The following is a 19,714-nucleotide window of genomic DNA, read 5'->3' as shown; positions in this document are numbered from 1 at the left end:
AGTATTCATAAAATTCATAAGATGGTAGTCCTGATAAATTGGCCAGTGTTTCTGATATCTATAAAGTGAAGATACTTGAAAACCATCTCCACAGGAGATAACATTACTTGCCAATCAAATTTACGCTAACCAGTCTGGCCACTGCCACCACATTGGGTCAGGGTTGCTTGTTGGCAACCTAGATATCCTTATCTGACGCATTTTTCCACAAGGTTGTTTTAAAATATTAATTTTACATCTTCTCAGTCAGGTTAAAGTATTTTCAGGGGGCTGGGAGGGGACACACACACACACAAAGGTCTCTACTCAATGCTTTTTCTTGGGTAAAGAATAGAGTTGCAGAAATTGTTAGAACTTTTATTTTTGTCATACAAATGAAATTGTCATACAAATTCTATTTTCTCAGAATCCAAAGAAGCTACATTTTTACAAAAAGAGCCAGTACTTTACTTTTAAAAGTGGATGAAAATTCCCATCTTCTCTGCATTTCATATAACACACAACTAATTTTATAAGCCACGAGGGTGCACTATTTCTGCAGTGAACCCTTGCAGTCCAAGAATGTATTTTTGCGGGATGATTTCACGGTAAATATTATTTTAATTTTCAGATCTTGGGATCCCATTGTGTTCTGGTGAATAACATATTTTCTAACCCATGGGAAAAGTGTTACTATACATTTTTGAACTTACATAGTACTCTTCAACCAAGACTCGCAGAGCATAGTGCAAACATTAACTAATAAAGCCCTATAAGACCCTTACGATACAGCTAAAGCCAGGAGAATACTGTGGGTAAATAATTTCATCAACTAACATACAAATATATTTATATACACATACAAATGTGTGTCCTTTTATTTTTCATAGACAAATTGGTTTTGGTAGCTTAGCCATTGTCATCTTCTGGCCCTGTGCTTTATACATGCATTATCTGCGGCAAGGGCTGTCACTGAAGAACTGGACTTTTTAGCCATTTGTGATGCTGCAGCAAGACACACAGGAACTGAATGGCTTTGGCACTTACACCATTGTCTTTCTAGATGGCCAGTTGCCAGTCAGAATTACACACTGCAGCATCAGTGGCATGCAGAATTCTTCACTTCCTGTCCTAAATTGTTGTGTGCAGCTAAACAGCTGCTGTGTGGTTGATGTAAATAAACTTCAACCAAATAGCTGGTGATATAAATTTTTTTGGCATGCGTTTAGGATGGATACATTACTCACAACTGGCAAAACCGTGAGTGGGTTACGCAATTCCTCTTAGATGAGACTCACTAAAATCTGTTTACCGCACCATATCCTTATGTACTTTGCACATGCCACATACATTATAGAAATGCTAACTGAGATATGTTTCAGAATTTAAAGACCTTTCATTAGGATTATTTCTTGTATCCCTCCAGCCTTAAAGTGAAGTGCCTTAGTTATCATGGGCCAAATCATTCTCTTCCTTGTCAATACCCATAGGAGGGGGGGCTAAAAGAAGGAAACGTGCCAAGAAGTCCCTCAAAGAGATTCCTCACATCATGCCACCAGTGGAAGTCAGGTTTATGCCTCCTGGTGTAGAACACAGGACTGGAGCCCCTGTGCTCCTTTGCCCCTTTGTATGTTTATCACATGATTTTGCAATGTATTGCATGGATATTACACAGGTGCAAATCTGGTGGTGATAGCCATCACCTGCAGGGTCATGTGATTAACAGCACTCATTGTTCCCCTTTGATTGCCTTACCTAATTAGTCCTTCTGGGCAGCCTCAAACAGACACCTTTTTAAAACAACCTTCCTCCACAGTGGTTCCTTCCATTTGCACCGCAAAATGACACTGGGCCAAGGTCCAGGGTGGACAACATACAGGCCTGCACCGAACGCAGATGTAAGAGCTGCTCGGCTGAGGTCCTGCAGAATTTGTGTCATATACTTTTGTTTATAAGTTAGCACACCCGTTTTTTTGTTTGCTGATATCTTCAAAGTCAATGGGAGTTAAACGGTTCAGCTGAGATTCACATATTCATTAATTTGCAGCAGTGACATACAGGGTTTAGAGCATAGAGTAGTCTTATTAATAATGTAAACAACTTTCTGCATCACAAAGCTATTGCAGAAATTAGGTCCCATTGTACTGAGCTGAGGGGAATGAGTTAGGAAATATTTCCTTTGCAAAGCAAGCTGTGCCCTCAGAGCGACAATATCATTACACGAAGTAATCTTGGATGTTCTCCACCTGGCGAGCCGAAGGATTTCTGCAGTGCCGCAGTTCATTGCAGCTCAGCATGCATTTAGCATCTGTTAGCAGAGACTTGAAGAAGTCCTTGACTTTCTGCGAAATTCCTATGGAAATAGATAGGGCATCTGTAGGAATACAAAATAATATACTGATTCAAGGGCAATGCTAATTGAAATGTTAGTCAGTGAAGAGAGAGTGGGCCATGGCCTTGGGAGGGCTTCTTCTGGAGGAAATTGTCACAAGCACATGCTCTTGGGGATCCCCTCAAGGCCAATTGGTGGGGTTTGTCTATTTGTGGAAGAGGCCAGAGAACAGCCCCCATACAGTAGATCCCTTGGGACTCGAGAGAGAGGACAGGGCTATTTGCACCAAAGCCCTTTGCCTCTGCCTGGCTCCTGGCTCCCTGAGACTGGTTATTGGAGCTAGTGTGCTTCTCCCAGCCCATCCCTCTCCTTTGCCCAATGTGCCAGGTCTCCCCCTCACAGAACTCACTGATCTGAGAGGCTTTCCAGGTCCTCAAGGGAAGCGAAGATGGTGCAGGGGAAGTGGTTGAACCCTCCTTCCATGACAGTGCCTCCAATTAGGAAGGGCTGGAGGGGGAGTGAACACTTGCTCAAAGTTCCATAGGCTGCAGAGCCAGGGGATGGGGGCCTGGGCCTGGCCACGTTTAAGCAGTGATCCCATCAGTAGGGCAGCTGCTGGTCGCAATGCCGCTGAGATTTGACCCAGCTGCCCCTCTGAAATTGTCCCCAGTGCAACTTAAGCAGCTCAAGTTGCTGCTCTAAGTTGCAGCAGCACTTGCCTGGGCTGCCTATAGCCATCTCTACAACCCAGAGATACCCAGAATGGCTGCAGTGGCCTGGTCTATGCCCCCTTCCCTGGCACACCCTTGGAGGGGCCCCGCACAGAACAACCTGTGGCTGTCTAAGGTAGTTCCTGCACTGGGGGGTTTCTTCCCCAGCCAACTAAGAGGCTTTGACTGGGCAGTAATGGAGGGCCAAATCCCTCTCAGTGACTCTAGAGCCATTCTAGAAGGGAGCTATAGGAGGTGTTTGCTGTTCCGTTACCCTAAACAGATTGTACTGTCACAATTCCCTTACCTGACCTGTGCCCTGTGTTTATTGTGAAGCTACAGAACTGCAGAAAACTTACAACACAGGCATGGCTCCACTTTACTTAATTACAGTGTAGTAAGATCCCTATAACATACCGTACGCAATGCTATCAGAATACATTCTTCATGACTTTAGCAGTGGAAACAGCTAAAGGAATTCTCCCATGTTCACAAAGAAAGCCGTCTTCTCTTCCTGCTTTTCATTGTCCAGGCTTGCTCAGCAGACATCTGTTGCAATTTTGTATCACACACAGATTCCTGTAAAAATCCAACTCACAGTTCAGTAAGTTTCATGGACACTCTGACCCGTCCAGTAAGGGCTGTTTTAGAGCAAGACAAGAACACTCCCACTTGATTGAGGCAGGGCCAGATTCTTTTTGCCCCCTATCTCCCCCCATCAGTTTGGGGAACACCTGACCCATTCCAAGTGACTCAGAGTGCAGAATCCGCCCTCAGAGTTTGGAAATGCTTTGGCCTGCTTCTTTTGAGCTCAGGGGGAGTTTTGCCATTGAGACCATAGGAACAGGATCAGACCCATAGGAAGGCAGGGGGTGAAGGATCCTTTTAGGCTCTTGCTGATGCTTTCAGCGCCTTTGAGGGAGGCAGTGTGTACAGATCTGATTAGCGTTTGTACCATAGGAAATAAAGTCAGAAACGCCTAGACTGCAAGCTCTCTGGGGCAGGGAATGCCTTTCCTGTTTCCTGTCTGCAGTGTGCCTAGTATAATGGGACCCTGGGTCCTTTAGTGGAGTTCCTGGGTGCTGCCACAATAGAAATAATCAGAGGGTATAAACACTGCTCCAGCTAGGTGATTATTAAATCAAAGCCTGACACCAGCTTATGAGTAAAGATGATGGATGGGCAGCTCTGTAAAGGAGGCTGGCATGTTTAATATCATGAAGTGGCTTGATTGTTATCTTTTTTCTAAATAACAAGACAGGGCCATCGGCGTTCGCCTCCTCCTCCCTTCACCCTCCCAGTCACCCCCCTCTTCAGGCATGCTGCTTGTTTCTTCTTTTTTGGGGGGGTAGGGGTAGGAGGGGTTGAGAGAGAGAGACATTTTCTTTCACACGAGCCCTCAGAATTACAGTTCATGAACTATTCAGTAAACTGACCGGCGTGAACCTCCCCTTCAACGGCCTAATCTAAGGGGTGGATCTATGTGTTTTGTTGCTTGTCAAAAACAATCACTCCTCGGCCCATTACATTTACAGCACGTCGTCCTTTAATTGGTGTAACACACTGAGGGCTGAAAGGAAGAAAGTCCCACAAAAGAGCCGGAGTGAATGAACCCTGACTCACACAAAAATACTCTTCAGAAGTTCAGAGCTGGGCACTAACAAGGAGGTAGAGAGTTAGCTTGAAAAGGGGTTAAGTTCAGAAATGTGCCACCTTGAAGACCCTCCCATCAAAGCCATGATAGCATTGACAAGATGCAAGGGGGGAAAGGTTAATATTCCCGGTTTGGGAGGGTGGGGGGTTAGTATAAGGGATCGAGGATCCCTCTATCCCCCCGACCCCGATCTCTTCATTTTCATTGTACACTTCCATTGTGCATAAGGGGGAAAAAACCCACCCTGAGCCTGTAAAGCATTAAAAATGGCTCAGATAAACAAAGCCACCTAAAGCTGCTTGTATGTTTCATCCCCCTCGGAATATAATCTCCCTTTCTCTTCCTCGCCTCTCCCCAGAGCCGCTTTCCCTGGTCCTTAATGATTCGACTAATTCAACAACATCGAGGTTTAAACATCTCAAACCATGCTCATGCGGTGGGTGGGGGGGAGTCCGGTGCAAGCCGAATGCCAGGGGCCAGAGCGAAGGGCTCTCTCCTGCACCTTTCACGCTAGGAAAACTAACCTGGACGTGATCCGAGGAAGGCAAAGAAATAGCAGAGGCTGGGGGCGGAGGGAGGGAGAGGGGAGCGGGAGAAAGTCGAGTCCTTTCTCTGACAAGTTTGATTAGTGTGATCTGCGTGGAATAATTACAACATATCGTCTGTGTCACAACGTTCTGGGGCAAGACTTTCCCTTCTGCGAGCTCCCAGCCAGCGCTTTGGGTTAGCGGCTGTCAGTGAGGCGGCAGGCGGGGGGGTGGGGGGTGGGGGTGGGGGGGAGAGAGAACCCCTTGCTTTTAGCCTTCGGTGCAACAGAGCTGAAAAAAAGTCAAATTCCTACATTCTGCTCATCTGTTCCTAATTTTTCACTGGGTGTCCCTGATTTTCCTTAAACACGCACACACACTCTTGGCCTTTGGGGGTTCTTGGCTTTCGGGGTTCTGCAGCGACAGCCGAGTTACCGCTCTGCCCCCGATACATCTAAGCCTGCTGTATTCATTAGTAGCAGTATTTTGTTTACCAGCGTGGGTGAATTGCAAACTCCCTGAAGTCACTGAGGAGTCTGGCCTGAGTGAGGACTGCAGAATGGGATCTACAGCTGGGAGGGGGAGAAGGAGAGAGAGAGAGAGAGAGATCTGTAAGGCACTTCAGGGTGTGAGGAGCAGGCGGGGGTAATCAGTGTCTTCTTGTGAAACTCTGTCCTTACTGGGGACGAAGTCAACTTCCCTTTCTCCCCAGCCTTAATGAACCTTCCCAGAAACTTGCACCGCTCCACTCAATGCATCTAAATCCCTGTCCAGAGCTCAGATTGCTGGTTTTCTTTCTTCCTTTTCTTTTCTCCGAGCTTTTACACGGAGTTTTGCTGCTGTGGGATTTTTCTGTCTAAAGCTACAATAACTATTTTGATGTAAATGGCAGGCTTTGGGTGGGTGCCTGGGGTAGGGAGTTAATGATTCTTCTTACACTGGACTGTTCTTTCACTTTGCCTGTGTGCACCATGTTAATAAATTAATGCACCTTTCATTACTCCTACATGCATCAAACCTCAGCTTTGTGTTTTCGGGACTGACCCTCGTTCCTATACTTTTGTGAGTAAGCTGCCCCCATGCTAAGGCTGGGGCACTTTTAAATGCAGCTCCATAGTTCTGTCAAGGTTTGTAATCCGTCAAAAAGCCGTTGATTGCTGCAAGCGTTACTTTTCATTAAGAAAACTTAGAAGCAATTTGGGAGAACCCTTCTCAATGAATACATTTACCCCCAAATGCTTTTTATTCTTCGTCTATACTTGATGAGTTTCTCTGGCACAAATCAGTTCTTACAGGCACAGAATGGGCAATCCCTTGATCCCCATCAATTGTCATCCAGCGTTTGGGCCACTTTGACCGCCAATAGTGGGGAAGTCAGAGCTAATCCGCAGAAGGAATCACGGGAAAAGAAAAGCAACAATAACCAAGTCAAGCGTAAAAAATGAAAGAGAAATCTCTATTATCACTCACTACATTTCCCAGCGATGTACTGAAAAAATCAGCTCGTTTGTCATTCGAGTCAGACACCCGGAGAAGAATATGGGGTCGTGGTGGGTTGGTAGACTCACACGACGTAAGGAGCAATATTTTAGAGCAAAAGGGCCCCTTCATGTGCCAAATCCTCCTCACATCCGCCATAACCATTAAATACAGACTGACTTTATTCTGTATGGGAAGAACAAGGAGGAAAGGAGCCCTCAGCCACAGATCTAGACAAAAAGTCCAAAGAGCGAGGGCGAGGGAGGCGAGGCAGAAGAAATAGGCAAGTCGGTAGCCTCCGCACAGAGGGGGGGTGTGTGTGACAGAGAGAATGCGTGATGCATGTGCTTCAGAGAGAAACTGTCTGGGAGAGGAAATACGTGTGTGAGTGTGCATCAAAGAATAAGTGTGAGCGTGAGAAAGGGAATCGGGGGGGTGTGTAAGGAGGTGCGTATGTGTGTGCGAGACAGTGTGTGTGACATGCCTGGCTGTGTTCTCACGGGCCCCAGAGGAAGAAAATGAGAGGGACTGAGGCTGTGGGTGTGGAAGGAGGGAGTGTGTATACGGGTAACAGTGTGTATATGAGACAGAGTGAGAAAGTCTGTGGTCTGAGCGCTCCTCTTTCTGCCTGTAATCTCAACCTGATCTGATCTTTTTCAATCCCCCCTCCCCCCCCAGCAGTGCATCTAGACGAGGAAGGGGCGCAGCACCGCTAGTGGCGGGAGCTGTTAAGGGGAAGAGAGACAGGGAGACTTTTGCGAGCCCCTTTCCACGCTGACACCCGCAATTGCCCCAAATGAGGCCAGGCTTCCTTTCCTCCGCAGCCAAGTGAGGGGCAAAGTCAGCCCCAGAGACCTGGCTGCCGGTGCCAAGCGCTCACGGGAATGATTGGCTTTAGGCAAGAAAACAACTTGACAGATCTGGAAATCACTGCTGCACGCGTTCAGGTTTCCTTACCCGCTACTGATTTCCCCCCTTAGGTCACCTCAGTGTTTGTTTGTGGTTTGCGCGGAACCCGCACGATTGATTTCCTTTGAACCTCCAGAATAGATTGATCGTTTTAACCAACCCTTCGGGAAACCAGGGAGAGCGGGCACCTGGGTTGTGATCCGGCTGTTTGGAGCCGGAGCTGCTAGAAGACTGGGCTCCTATGTAACGGAAGCCGACGAACAGGACTCTAATTTGGTGGAGAGAAAACCAGACTTGTGAGGCCAGCCTGCTGTTCCAGGACATTTCCTCCTCGCTGGTGCCAGGTCGGCGGGAATGTAACACACAGCCAGGAACCGTGCGATGGACACAGGGGCTCTTTCCCCACCTCGCCCACCAGGGCGAGTGCAAACCAGTAGCAGCCCTGGGGACTCCGCTGGGAACAGGCAAACCGTGGTGCACCCTCCTCGCCTTCTCCTCCCGCCTTCAGGAGGGACAGTTGCTGAAATGCAGCCCCATTTCGCGCCCCTGGTTAGCACGACGATCTCTGGAGGGTGGACACAAAACCTGCTAGCCCGTTTTCCTTCAGCAGCCCGGAACATTTCCCAGCAAAAGCAACCCTATCCCCCCAAACAAACAAACACGGGGAAACGCCAAGTTCAGCCCCCTTCACTAGTGGTGTTTTGCATGCCGTCTATTGATCATTAATATTGTGATCATTAATATTGGCGTGCGCGGGACGGTTTTTATAGTGTTAAGGACCTGGAGGGGGAAATCTCCTGCCTGGAAAACAGCTACGGTAAATGTAGCAACTTGTTAGACCTGGCTATTTAACTAATCAAAGAATCAGAGTCTGCTAGCCCTGCTTTGTATTGGCATCTCCCTGTGAGTTTCTTGGACCAGAATCTTTTGTCTAAGTCATTATACGCGTCTATACGTGTGTATACACCCCCGATGTGTTATATAGACCCAGAGACACCCACGTGGATACGCACACAGACTCTCACACACTCCTATTCGCATACATAGCTATGCATCTAAAAGGGCGCATATCTATCTAATCTATCTATCTATCTATCTATCTAGTTTTGAAATGCTGTCAACATGATCACTTAGGTCTAGTTTCCAAAAGCTATCTGCTAACCATAGATTCACTTTTTTTTTTTACTACCTTTACTAGTCTTTTCTCTCAACAACCCCGAGGAATATAGTTCTTTTAAAAGCCGGATCGAAATGAAATTGTTAATGAAAATAGCTGCCCTGGGAATCCTCGCTGACAGGGCAGTGTTTGGTTCAGGGTATAGAGGGAATGTACCAAACTGTAGAATGGGAAGCCTTCAAGTGTATCCGACATGAGTAAGCCCCCGCTCTCCTCGCTGTCTCCTCCTCATTCATTTTGGTGCCTGAGAGCGTCCTGGAATCTCTCTAGCAGAGTGCCCTGCCCCTTGATCAGGCCTGCGCCAAAGAAACGGTTTGGTAATTGACAGACGCATGCAGAAGACAGAGGACTTTTCAAACGGGGCAGCGAGTGAGACAGACCACTCGCAATTTTTAACACAACGAAATGCTCTCTCCAGACCTTCCCAGCTCTCTCCGGGTCCCTTTTGCAACGCAGATCTGGTCCATAACGCTAGAACTGGGCATCTCTCTCTCTCGCTCGCTCTCACTCCCCACAGGGCTATAAAACCGCTGTCCCTTGGGGCTGTCAGGAGTACTCAAATAATCGCTGCTTATAAGCAACATTTCCACTGCGATGTCCTGACCCAGATTTCCATAAAAGTGCGATCTTCGCATCATCTCTCATCTCCAAAGGGTGCTTGAAGAGCTGGAGACACTCTGCAATCCTAATTAGTGATTTTTGTCCTCTTGTTACTGGGCTCAGCAGCTCATGCAAATGAGCTCTTCAGCGCAGCCACCATTACCCCAGCTCCAGAATTAACTGACTCTTATCTTTAATGATATGCCGCCGAACTCCTCGGAGCCCGGCTAGCTTTTTATCTTGATTACTCTAATCAATAAGAAATGATAGAGTAGAATTATAAACTCTATTGGCTTTTAAATGTTGCCGACAAGCCCTCGAGGTGCACGTCCCTGTCATTGTTATTTATTAAAATGATCTTCAGTTAACAGCGGATGCAAATAGGAAAATGAACCAGGGGAAATTACCCGGGGGGCTCCCCCCCCTTGCCGAGATCCCCGCTGGTTGTTAGTTTAGGGCTGGGTAGGTGGGAGACGGGAGCGCTTTGAAAACCAATTGCTCTTTTATAAGGTGCAAGAAAAACAAAACAACAAATTAGGGCAGAACAGGCTCCCCCCTCAAGGCCATCCGACCCCAGCCCAGCGAGCGCCCGGGCACCGGCTCCATTTGGTGGGTGTGTAACTGAGGAACACGCTCAGTCGTGCCCGATGTGCAAGGCGAGGTACAACGGAGGCACAGGGCCAGCGGTGGGAACGGCGATCAGCGCCAGCCCGCCTCCTTGGGGAGGCGTGGGGGGGGGGGGGAGAGGGAGGCAGACGGGCCTCTGCAACTTGTCGGTTTCATTTCAGGGGCCCGATCCTCGCCTTCTTTCTCCGGCGAAACCGCTGGGAAGCAGGGGGCGATTTTGCCTCCCCGCGCGGGATCGGGCCCCGATGTATGATTCTTACCACTGTGGAGTCTCGCGAAAGCAATGACATTTGGAACAGCCACGTGCTCTGTAATGATGGGGCCGAACCCACATAACGGGCCGGATCCCGCAGTCCTTACTCAGGCTTCCCTCTTGACTTTCCCCGGAGTTGAGTCTGGTGGCTCGGAGGGCAGGGAGCGCCTCCCTCCCTCTGCTCCTCCTGTCCCACCGCCTCCTGGGGCAGATGAAAACGTCTTTTCTGATCTGGCACTAGTAATTAGTGGCCCCTCCCTCTTGACACACAGATCCACAGCACCGGCTACTTTGTTTCAGGGAACTTGTTGGCGGGGGTGGGGGGCGAGGAATCTAATCCAAAAAATATATATAGCCAGCAAATGTCACCGTGTCTTTTATTACAGACCCGCAGAGAGCGTCCAGCAGCGCGTTCCTGTTGGAAATCGACAAGTGAGGCACAGGGTGGAGCGAATTTCATTTACACCGAATGTCTGATTCCCAGGCAAACATAAGTACTGGCGTAACTATGAATTTGTGGTCTCATGAGAAAATGTGTGCAATGGATGGAATACGGAAACATCCGGTCCCAATAACCCACTGGCATCCCCCTCAAAGCATTCCAGTCTCTTCTGGCGTACTCTTTGCTTGCATTTAGGAGTGTGCTTTATATTAATACTTGAAATGTATCTACATTGTTAGCTGGTTAAAAGTAGATTATTTTACATGAAAATTCTCAGCGAGGACAAATAGAAATTATCAGATTTAATGACAGGTTTCAGAGTAACAGCCGTGTTAGTCTGTATTCGCAAAAAGAAAAGGAGGACTTGTGGCACCTTAGAGACTAACCAATTTATTTGAGCACGAGCTTTCGTGAGCTACAGCATCCGATGAAGTGAGCTGTAGCTCACGAAAGCTTATGCTCAAATAAATTGGTTAGTCTCTAAGGTGCCACAAGTACTCCTTTTCTTTTTGCAGATTTAATTAGCTGTACACAAGTGGAATTCCTCTGAAACGAATTTCTGGTAGATAAACACTTTGGGGAAAGGGATTGAGGTCCCATCTTAGGGGATTCCATGGTATTTCCAAAACACAGGGCTGAAGATATTTAAAACAAGGACTGTATTTGTATGACTCTGCATGTATCGCCATTTGTAGTCACGAATAGGAAAAGCACTACGCATTTATATCATTTCATAGTATTTTAACTCCCTATGTTAAATAAACTCGTGCAGCAAATAATTTCAATTACCTTTCATGCATGTCTTTATATCATTGTGTGTTAAATACAGGGGTATTTTCTTATGCATATAATTAATAAAAGATTGTAAACAGTTAAAAGGCTAAAAAGAGTTTTATAGAAAAATAAAAAATACAATTACATGCCCAATAACGTATTGTTTGTCCAGTGGTATGCCAGATCTATCTATCTATCTATCTATCTATTGTAATTTTAGCATATAACAGAGTAGTCTGCAGGGCATGATTAACAAAGTAGTCGTAGGCATGAAGACAGAAGTTGTGTACCACAAAGACAAACTCTTTTATGGGGGAAGGGCTGCATGTAGCCAAATCATGTCAAATCGCTGTTCTTAGTAACATGCTCGTTATTAGGAATGATGACTAAACCTCCAGTATTATTCTGGACTGTAAGTTATCAAGAGCCCACTAATTTCACATTAAAACCCATTGACTGCAAGCGCGTGATTGAAGGGTTTTTAACAATTAACATAATCAGAAAATGAGCGGAGATAATTTTTATTCAACTCATTACTTTTTAATCATGTATTTCTTTCAATTAATATCTTCTCTGGGAAAATAACTGCAATCGGAGTCGGAGAGCCTGTCCGGGCAGTGCGAGGCAAGTGAAAGTGACAAGTAAACATTTCACCGCAGCATGACAAATGGGATCCGGAGTCAGACTGGGGCTGGGGCTGGGGGGGGGGGGGCGAGGAGGGGGGAGCGGGAGCCACACAAACACTCGTCCTCCAAAGTCACAATCTTGTTTTGAAACGCAACCGATTTCAAAACGCGTTGAATTCCTCTCTGTGTGTGAGAGAGAGATTGTGGGCCACAGAAAGCTCACCTTCCGATTTCCCCTTTAGCAAAGGAGTTGCTGAGGTCACCTCAGGCTCTGAGCGGAGGAGAACTCGCCAGCCTGGTGCAGGGGGCTCGGGACGCCCCCCGGGGGCAGCAGGGGAGCTCCCGGGCTCTCACCTGCACGCCAATCACTGCCGGTACTGAGACCCGGGAGCGGTTCCGCTCGCCCGCTGCCCCCGGCAGGGATACAGCCCGAGTCCCAGGAGGGGTTTTGTCCACGGAGACAAAGTCCCCCCTGAGGCCAGCGGCGGGCGCGAGGCCCGTGGAGAGACACCCCAGGGAGCTCTCAACAACCCGCTGCCTCCCCGGCAGCCTCAGACCGTTCCCGAGAGGGGGCCGCGGGGCGGGACAGCGGCTGTTGCGCGCAGCGGGAGGAAGCGGCTGGGCTCTTGCCTCACAAATCTACCTGCCCCATGACACTCCCCTTCCCCGAGACTCGCTCCGAAAGCTACTTTCCGCGGCTCCTCAGCCGCCAGCTAGATCCCTCTCCCTCCGGCCCCTCGCCCTCCCGGAGGAACTCCGCCGCCTTGTGTTGTTTTCATTCTTGCTGCTTGGGAGCAACCTGGCCCGGCCTGCGGTCAGACGGGCTGTGTTAGGGCTTGAAACAGAGTCCTAGAATGTCAAGGGACCGGGGGAGGTCATCTAGTCCAACCCCCTGCTCAAAGCAGGGCCAATCCCCCATTTTTGCCCCAGATCCCTAAGTGGCCCCCTCAGGGATTGAACTCCCAACCCTGGGTTTAGCAGGCCAAGGCTCAAACCACTGAGCGATCCCTCCCCCCCGTGCGGGGCCACCATCAAACTGCTCCAAAGAGCTTATCTGAAGGAGGGAGTCACGTCGGCCGGGAGGAAAAAAGAAGCAAAGTCGACCCCTGGTGGAAGAACCTGGAAATCGGAGTCTGCTACGGACCAAAACTAAAGAAGTCAGCTAGTAAAACTCCCCCGGGAGCGTAGCTGTCCGCCCCGCCCCGTGAGAGATGGCGGAGCCGCTTTCGGAGCAAAAGCTCGGTCCTGCATCCGGAAGAGGCAGCCGAGTCCGCCAACGAAATGCTGGGGCCCTCTCAGTCCTTTTTATTGGCGGAAAGGAGTCAGACTCTTGTGGGAAAGACCACTGGGCATCACAAACTCCGCTCCCATCCCCTTCATGCCAGCGGCAGTTCTGGGCTTAACCGCGCCACCCCAAAATGAAGGGGCAGAGTAACTGGGGCAGCAACAGCAAAGGGATTTGGGCATTCAGGATCATTCGAGCCTCGGTGTTTTGAATATATATCGCATTCCCATTTGTTACCCATTTACAATAAAGGCTCCGTTTCAGGACCTGCCATACCCCTACCCAAAAGGTGGGGTTTCAGTCTAGGGCTCCTGTGGTTTGGAAACAGGGCCTTTTAAAATGTTATCCAGGGTTGCAGGTTTAATCCGTGCAGTGCAACGCAGCAGACGCTTAAAATGCGGAGCTGTGGTTCAACATTCAAGTCCAAGTATGATACACAGTGAACTCCATGTAGACAGAGATCACGGCGAAATGTTGAACTTCCATGGTGCAGTTCAGGGAGGAAATCTCCACTGTATGGAAGTTCCACTGAGCTCAATCCTTTACATTTATCGCCTGTTTTATTTTTATTGTATTGCTCCAGCCATTCTCCCTTTCCTCTTCTGTTCCTTCTCTCATTAACACATACCAGCTCAGACCCCTCGCCCCTCCTCCCTGCCTTCTCTCAACATTCACGAGGAGATCATGACACAGTAACCTCGTCTTGAACAGTTCAGCACCTCCACCGCCTCCTGTGCTGACAACAGGTTGAATTTCCCACCAGCATGGTGGTGTGATTTGCAGCATTTCTTTGTAAAACCCTTGCTCTTCACTGAAAGCTTCTCGGGCACGTTCGAGGCTTGTGATGAAGACAGGGTTCCCTGGGTGAATGGTAGTAACAAACCAAGGCTCACAGCTTCGATGGGCTTGTTGTTCTCCAGATTTCACAGCTTTCCTTAAAAGTTCACTGCAGTTCTTTTTCAATCCACTTTAGACTGAGCCCAGAAGGTGACGTGCATTAATCAAGTATAAGTCAAAATATTTGTGTACATCATGCAAGAGTGATAGGACACAGCAAAGCTTTAAAAAAATCCCTTCCCCAAAGATTTTTTTATGGTTCTGTGTCAGAAAGGCAAGATCAATTTACAGTACGGACTAAAGGAGCAGAAATTCTGTAGAGGTCAGAAGGGACAGTACTTGAAAAAAGTTTGGTTGAGAATTGGATTAATGTGGGGCACAGATGTAAGAGGGTTGGAGGGTTTTGTTTGTTTGCTTGCTAGTGTTAAAGCAAAACTAGACTAAAAGACTGCATGCAAAACTCCCACTTGAACACAATGGAAGTTTTGTCATTTTAAGAAATCCAGGTTTGGGACCAGTGATAGTCATTAATTCTGAAATTAAGCACAGCAGGGAGGAAGATCTTTCTTTCTTTCTTTCTCATTGAATTTTCCTTCCCTCCCCAAAATAAGGGAAAACAGAGAAAAAGACAAAAGAACAAAAGGAATGGGAAAGGAGGGAAAGGAAAGGAAGAAAGAGGGGCAGGAGAAGGAAGGAGAGCAACATCTTGCTTTCCATCTCATAGAGATTAATCAAAGGGTTCTAAAAAATTAGACCAAATCGTTTCAAATTTGTCCGAGGTCTCTCTTCTTCAAAACGTTATCCACTCTTTAGCTGCCAGGTCAGCCAAGTCACTGTGCCAAACTTCTGCTCATGGAGGCAGTTTGCTCTTCCACCAAAACACTATGAGTCATTTGGCGACAAGCACTGCTTCAGAGAACTGTGCTTTCCATGAGATGGAGCGTTTACAAGTTGATGGGATAGATCCCCAAACAGTGCTGGGAAGTAATTTTAAGGAGGTATATCCACTGTCATATTAATCCTCCTACCTACTTCCAGCCAGAGGCATTATATCCTGGGACAGTCCCAAAACATGTGAGCCAGTGTGGCTCTGGGAGCCCCACATAATCTGGCCTGTGCACTGTAATGAGGGCTTCTGATTTTAGATTTTAACTGCTTGACACTGATAAAATACCCTCAATGCAAACAAAGAAGAAGAAGAAAAAAATGAAATCAGTGTTTATCCAACAAATACAGGAAAAACACCAGCAATGGTTACTTGTATCGATGAGTTTACTTACATGGAGCAGTAATAAAGACTATGGGGTTGTGATTTCTGAAGTGCACTAAAGTGTGGAGTACTAATTGGTCCATGTAGACCCTGCTGGTGTGCACTAAAGATTTCCTAGTGTGCTTTAATGTAGTACTGTTTGAAACAGTACTCCTTAAAGCACTACAAAGAGATTACTCACTATAGTATATATTACTGTAAGGAGTAATGTATGTCATACACATTACTCATTATGGTATATGCAAACAGAAAGCGCTGACAAACCCTGATTTTTGGAAATCTATATAAAACTCAAAAAATGCTAAAAAATAAACCCTGAAAATTGAAATGAATAAACCCTGAAACGCAGAAGCCCTAACTGTAACCTATGTGGGGACCAGTGTGAACGAAATGTAATGTTCAGTTGGATTAGTCTTAACTGTAGATCAGTAGTAGAGTTTTCAATGCTTTTCAAGGCACTTCCCCATTGGCTAGGGTTCAAGGATTACAAAACTTTTTGTTCCAGGCCTGGCTCAGGCAATCTAAGGCTATGTCTACACTTGGAGCTACAGGGTTGATGCCAAGCTCACGTAGGCATATGCACGCTAACTCTCATGGAGCTAGCATGCTAAAAATGGTAGAACGGCCATGATAGCATGGCAGAGACAAGTGGTGGCATGAACTAGATGCCCCCGAATACAACCCTTCCTGGGCCCTGGGACATGTACTCAGGGTGTCTATGCTAAATTAGGAAGGAAGTCATAACAGACTCCAGCTGGCTGGATGAACCTATGGAGCTCTTTCCACATCCAAAAAATTTCTGGAGTCTCTGGTGCACCCAGTGCATTGGGACCAAATATGTCCTTCAAGAGATGCTTAAGCTGCAGATAATGACATGCATGCTGGACCAGGTAGGTTGCATTGCTGTTGAAGAGCTTGGGATGGCAGAAACTGATCCTTTGAGATCAACTGAGAGACTCAAATTATCCCTTTATCCATCCACTCTCTTTGTTGACTTTTCATAATGGGATGCCTTAAAGTACAGAATCAATGTGTGAGAAGGGATGCAGTTCAAAATTGCTAGCCAAACTGACCCATGTTTGCCTGGTAGGTAATATTGTAGGGGACATTTTATGATCAAAAGGCTGAGCCCAGTATTCCTGCCAACGGGAGGGGATGGACGAACCCCCGTTCCACTCACAGCTGGGTAGGAGTCTGCAGCAGTGTAGGAGTCTGTTCTGGAGCCACAGAGCTGCCTGGCTAAGGATAAGGGCGGTTTGATAATGCAGCAATTTGGGGAAATGGAAGCCTCCAGATTTGATTGGGAGGTGGAGTTTACACAAAGCCAGACGTGGCCACCCACTCAGAGAACTATTTTTAAAATGTCATTAACTTTCCTAATATAAAATGGAGGAACAATAACTGGGAGACCTCTCAGGATATATAGCATTCTGGGGAGCTGTCAAGGTTCCTCCCCCACTCTGAACTCTAGGGTACAGATGTGGGGACCTGCATGAAAAACCTCCTAAGCTTATCTTTACCAGCTTAGGTCAAAACTTCCCCAAGGTACAAAATATTACACCCGTTGTCCTTGGACTGGCCGCTACCACCACCAAACTAATACTGGTTACTGGGGAAGAGCTGTTTGGACGCGTCATTCCCCCCAAAATACTTCCCAAAACCTTGCACCCCACTTCCTGGACAAGGTTTGGTAAAAAGCCTCACCAATTTGCCTAGGTGACTACAGACCCAGACCCTTGGATCTTAAGAACAATGAACAATCCTCCCAACACTTGCACCCCCCCTTTCCTGGGAAATGTTGGATAAAAAGCCTCACCAATTTGCATAGGTGACCACAGACCCAAACCCTTGGATCTGAGAACAATGAAAAAGCATTCAGTGTTTTACAAGAAGACTTTTAATAAAAAATAGAAGTAAATAGAAATAAAGAAATCCCCCCTGTAAAATCAGGATGGTAGATATCTTACAGGGTAATTAGATTCAAAAACATAGAGAACCCCTCTAGGCAAAACCTTAAGTTACAAAAAAGATACACAGACAGAAATAGTTATTCTATTCAGCACAATTCTTTTCTCAGCCATTTAAAGAAATCATAATCTAACACATACCTAGCTAGATTACTTACTAAAAGTTCTAAGGCTCCATTCCTGGTCCATCCCTGGCAGAAACCAGCATACAGACAGACACAGACCCTTTTTTTCTCTCCCTCCTCCCAGCTTTTGAAAGTATCTTGTCTCCTCATTGGTCATTTTGGTCAGGTGCCAGCGAGGTTACCTTTAGCTTCTTAACCCTTTACAGGTGAGAGGAGCTTTCCCCTGGCCAGGAGGGATTTCAAAGGGGTTTACCCTTCCCTTTATATTTATGACAGGAGCACATTCATTTTGATAGATATTCAGTTTGCCGCAAAGGCTGAGTGGAAGGATTCGCCATCTGCCCAAATCTCTCACTACCTGGGCTCAGGTGGGCTCTCGATTAATTTTGACCAGACCTGCATAGCTGTCTCATCATATCAAACACCTGGGTACCAATGAATGTTGTTTTAAAATAAAAGAAGAAATATTTATTTATTTAAATGTGGGCTTTCTCCTGTGAGGTGCTGAGTACCCCCCCACTCCCACTGACATCTCATTGACTCTCAGCGTTACTGCAGCCTTCAGTTTTATCATTTTGAAGACAGATTTTATGGAGCACATCCAGATCCTCAGTATTGTGCACCTCTGATATGATGTGAGATCAAGAACGTCATATTAGTTTACTGTCCAAGAAGATACCAAGTTTTGATATCTATTTGTATTGAGTGTGCATTCTCAATAAATAGCCTTCCTCAAAAATTTTAGTTAAATGCTATATGAATTGGCAATCGCTGTGCAGATCAGAAGATACGAACACACAAAATCAAGTAAGGGTATTAAAATGGAATGTCATCTTTCTCTAGAATAGCACAGTTAACTAATTTATCCTTCAGGCCTAATCCTGCATTCTGTACCCAGGCGAAACTCCCATTGGATTGGATCCTGAAATGCTTTCTTCACAAGAGGAATATTTGCTCACATGAGTAGTCCCATGGAACTAGCCAATGGGACTGCTCATTTGAGTAAGGATTACTCCTGTGAGTAAGGGTTTGCCCATTGATTGGAATGGAAATATTGCCGGAGTAGTCTAGATAGTTGCTCATTTGAAAAGGTGTTGTTTTACAATTCATCTGTGCATAGAAAAGATTAAACAAAGATTTTCTGTTCTGAATTTAAAATTGGGAATGATTTGGGTTTTTTTAAAGATCTAGTGCAGTGTTGAAAAATATCCTGAAGGTGAAAAAAAGAGAGCGAGAGAGAGAGAGAGAGAATTAAAAATATGTAGTGCCCAAAAGTCTATCCCAGCAGGAAAACACAGCTTTGATTCACTGGTTGTGTTGCCTAATAATTGTGAATCCTTGAAAAAGTGCTGAGTGAATTTAAGACTTTAACAAACAGTATGGGATCAAAATCATGCCACTGCGGTTTTTAATTTTTCATTCACCACATTCAACCATTTGTAGTCTCTAGAAGGCTCCTTTTTTGGCTCACGCAAAGCACAAGGAAAGTCATCTGATATCCAATATGATATTTATACTCCTCTGAATCAAATTCTGATTACCTTAATTTACGCAAGTAGTTCCATTGAGGTCAACAGACGTACTTACATGAATAAGATAAGCAGATTTGGCCCTTAGTGGCAAACGACTCTAGAACAATGTTTGTAAAATTTGCTGTAATGTTGAATAATACTTAGCACCTTTCATTCAAGTATCTCAAGGCACTGAACAAATATGAATTAATCACGCCGCACAACACTCCTGTGAGTAGGGAAGTATTATTAACCCCATTTCACAGATCATGTAATGGGGCTACACAGCAGTTAGTGGTAGAGATAAGGGACTTGTTCAGATTCACGCAGTGAGACAGTAACAGACCCAGGAATGGGACAACAAAAGCCCCGCTCCCTATCCAGTGATCTAAGCACCACACTGCACTTCCTCCCATAATTTCACTGAAGGAAACTCACGCCTATGGAAACCATTGTTTTAATACTGGAGACCTCAAGTTTTTGGATCAGTGTAGAGACTGAGTTCCTCAGTGCAGTTTCAGACTACTAGAACAATGGATCCTCAGGCTCTGAGTAGGCCTTCACTGAAATAATCCAGTGTTCTTTAAAGGAAGCTCTTCTGTTACTGTTTTCCTTGTTGGGAGAGTACAT

At 46.4% G+C, this 19,714-nt stretch overlaps 1 long non-coding RNA gene across 1 annotated transcript; it reads right to left on the bottom strand.

The window, feature by feature from the left end:
- Nucleotides 1-2,231: 2,231 nt before the first annotated feature.
- LOC311517632 lies at nt 2,232-10,332 on the bottom strand. Its single transcript, XR_014710746.1, has 3 exons — nt 10,255-10,332; nt 3,439-3,600; nt 2,232-2,353 (listed from the first exon to the last, which is right to left on the bottom strand). It is a non-coding gene; the product is annotated as an uncharacterized lncRNA (long non-coding RNA).
- Nucleotides 10,333-19,714: the final 9,382 nt, after the last annotated feature.

The sequence above is a fragment of the Lepidochelys olivacea genome (assembly GCF_965140295.1).
Source record: "Lepidochelys olivacea isolate rLepOli2 genome assembly, chromosome: 3".
NCBI classification, from domain to species: domain Eukaryota; kingdom Metazoa; phylum Chordata; order Testudines; family Cheloniidae; genus Lepidochelys; species Lepidochelys olivacea.
Note: the sequence above shows the minus strand (reverse complement) of the source record. Positions and strands in the feature narration are given on the sequence as shown.